This window comes from Equus caballus, chromosome 31 (genome assembly GCF_041296265.1).
Source record: "Equus caballus isolate H_3958 breed thoroughbred chromosome 31, TB-T2T, whole genome shotgun sequence".
NCBI lineage: Eukaryota > Metazoa > Chordata > Mammalia > Perissodactyla > Equidae > Equus > Equus caballus.
In genome coordinates this window covers 7,720,079-7,723,424 of record NC_091714.1, presented here as the reverse complement: position 1 = coordinate 7,723,424, position 3,346 = coordinate 7,720,079, and the positions used below count along the sequence as shown (strand labels likewise).

The 3,346-nt window shown below is 45.1% G+C and overlaps 1 long non-coding RNA gene across 1 annotated transcript; it reads left to right on the top strand.

Moving 5' to 3' along the window:
• The first annotated feature begins 441 nt into the window (after positions 1-441).
• On the top strand, positions 442-2,834 carry LOC138921706 (uncharacterized). The gene is made up of 3 exons (XR_011434511.1): positions 442-639; positions 1,293-1,492; positions 2,739-2,834. It is a non-coding gene; the product is annotated as an uncharacterized lncRNA (long non-coding RNA).
• The last annotated feature ends 512 nt before the right edge of the window (positions 2,835-3,346 follow it).

The following is a 3,346-nucleotide window of genomic DNA, read 5'->3' as shown; positions in this document are numbered from 1 at the left end:
TTTGTGTCTAACATTTTCCGAATTGGGACATTCAGCTGTGTCGGTGAAGAAGTGGAAAACTGACCCGCCTCAGTTCAGAACTGAACAGATCAATGACCGTCTTCTTCATTAGTCCTTCAGAGCCATACTTCTGGGACAGGAGCTGACTGGAGCACTTCTTTCAGTCAGTTTGAGTCTGGCCACCTCACACACTGTTGGCCTGAGGTCCAGCCAAGATGAATTTGCCTTAGGCTTGAACGCCAATCATTGGTCCAGTCAGTCATATCCAGAGTACAGGCTGGCTTCCCTTGAAGCACATGGTACAAGCCCTGGAACCTTTATGCCCCCAGAACATCCTATGGCCTCTTTTCATGGGGGTGGGGATGAGGGAAATGTTCTTTGGGTTTCATGGTCTGTAAGAACAGCGTGGGAAAGAGACTGGATACATTGCCTGAGCACAAGGAGCTCCAGGAGAGAGAGAAAAAATCCCAGAGAAAAGGGAAAGAAATAGAACAAGGTCCCAGAGGAAGTAGGAAGGATTCAAAAGCACAGATGGAGGAGTGGTTATCCTTTTCAGAGAGAAAAAAAACCATTCTTTCTGAGAAACAGGAGTGAGTGGGATGGACTCAGTTTACTCAAGGATTCAAGAGTTAACAAGAGGTAGAGTCGAATGATTTTTACAACTAAAAGGGACCTTGAGGATCCTCTGCACAGTTTTATGTGTAGCTGGGACTCCAAAGGAACAGGAAGCTACTTCAAGTAAGAGGGAGGCCCCAGTTGGAGTTTCAGAGAATGAATTTGCAGTGGAACAAATCTAACAAAACAGAGGGTTCTGGGATTGGGAGCCAAGATGGCGAACAGCACTGGGGGTGGGATGGGGGACAGGTGGGGTGGGCATCATCTAGGACTGCTAGAGGACCCACAGATCAAAAGCAGGGAACTCTGAAGACGGGGCATTAGACAGGCTGCCATGGGTGTTGACATTACTGAATGTGATGGGCTAGAGAGGAAATCTGATTCGGGGTCTGATGGTGAGAGAGCATCTTGTGATTCAGTAAATTTGTGGTGGTACGGGAAAGACTTAGGCTTTGTGGTGGAACAGACAAGGTCTGAGTCCTCGATCTGTAATTGGGTGGCAATGGGGAGAGAACCACAGTTCATGCCGAGGTTTCTCCAGGGCCCACTTTTGCTCTTCTCCCATCCCAAGAGTCATTTCACAACTTTTCAGACACTGTTCTTTATTTATGATGGAGGTGGGGGTGTGTGGTGGGGATTTGCTAGTGGCTGTAGCTGATTGTGCCATCTCCCCACAGTAATAATAAAGTCGTGGAGAGGGAAGGAGGCTTAAGACTCATACGTTTGCCTGGTGGCCCTTTGCTCTTGGGGAGAGGGCTTGACTCTCATCCTATCCTGATGACTCAGGGGTCGCAAGACCACATCAGCTTCCTGGGCCAAGTCAACACCAGCCTGGTCCTGAGGTCATTAGAGCTTGAATCTGAGCCTTGCTCTCCAGGTATCAGTCTCCTCTCTCCCACTCCCTATGGGCTCTATCACTGCCCTTCTCTCTTCCTCCTTTTGGGTTAACTTCATGAGCAGAGAAGCTCAGGCTTCTCCTAGTCTCGAGGAGGTCCAAGCCTTCTACAGCAGCTGGGAAGAGACCCTGCTGCCCTTGTTGCATCAGGCCTGGCTGACCGGCTGCATCCCTATACCCCTTTTCTATCGCCTTCTGACCCAAGACGAAGCAGGGATGTTTGCTCCATCTTCTTTCTGATTTTCCTCTTGACTTTCTCCATTACTAAAGACTCATTCAAATGTCACTAAACCCCCGTCACTCAGTAATCTGAGGCACCTATAGCGTGAAGGCCATGGCCTGAACCTAGACACTCACATCACTATTGTCTTCTCTGGGAGCCGAGTCTACAGCAGGGACACCTCTCCAGGTGCTGGGGGTCTCTGTGGCTCCCTGCAGAGCTTGGTCCCCTGAGGGCTTCCACTGTGGGGACTCAGGGAACCTAGCTGGAAGCCCTGGGTGAAGGCTGAGGCTCGGCGGCTCCCAACACATCTGCCACGGTGCTTCCTTCTTTATAGTTGGAATTTGTGGGGGCGGCTGACACGGGTTGCCAAGACCTCCTCACTGAAGATTTCCAGTCTTGGCTTAGCATTTCAAATCCTCTGAGTGCCTTCTGACCCTGATTTTTTAATCCAATCCTCCCCTCTTTTCCTTTTAATTAGAAAAACTATTTGATCTCTAGATAATAAGTAAGCTCCTTGAGGTCAAAGATGATAAATTTTCCTGTAACTTTGCTTTGTGAAAAATTTCAAAATTATAGAAAAGGTGCAAAATAGATACAGTGAACACCTTTGTATTCTTCACTTAGATTTATCACTTGTTACTATTTTGCAACGTTTGGTCTCTCTCTTTATGTAGATACTTATGCACACATGATATATACTATACATTTTATATATGCACTATATACACATCATATACGTGTGTGATGTGTCTATAAGTACATCTATACATACACACACATACTTCTTGCTAAACTATGTGATAGTTGAACACATCATCACACTTTACCCCTAAACATTTATTTCTTAAGAATAATGAGATTCTCCCACATAGTTACAACATAATGATAATCTTCAGGAATTTAACATTGTTTCAATGTCATGATGGAATACAATGGCCTCTATAGCTCTTTTTTTCAGAGATGCTGTAAGTTTTGACCTTGAATCCATTCTTTTACCCCTCCCAGCTTAACCAGCTCAACTCAGGATCCAGCACGAGGACACACACAGAAGTCCTTAAATAAATATCAGTTGAATGAATAAAGGGATGGATGAATGAATGAAAAATGCTTTTTGATGTGTCTTCTGACTTGAAAAGGTGTGCGACTGCATACAGTTCATGAACCCCATGTGAGAATTACACGACCTTCAAGCTCTTCTCATTGATCTTGGCAGAAACCTTACACCCAACAGGATATATATATATATATATATATATATATATTGCAACTGTGGCTTTTTGTCATTAGTTAGGTGATATTTGAGTCACCAGTGGTTAGGGGAATGGTCAGGAACTTGGCAAACCTGTCCAAAGTGAAACATATTGGAATTGCTGTTAATCATACCTCGTATCTCTTCCAAGCTCCCTGGCTACAACTCTACTTTAACCAACTGAGAATACAAGCCAGTATTATAAAAAAGAAAGCAAGAGGAGGAGAATGGAGCTCTGCATTGTAGGATTTCGCCTCCAACAACAAAGAAGGGCACAGCTTCTGCTGTGATCACATTCATTGTGTCAGCAGGGATCTGTCACAAAGAGGCTTTTGTGGAAATTGACAGCAAATTCATTGCCACA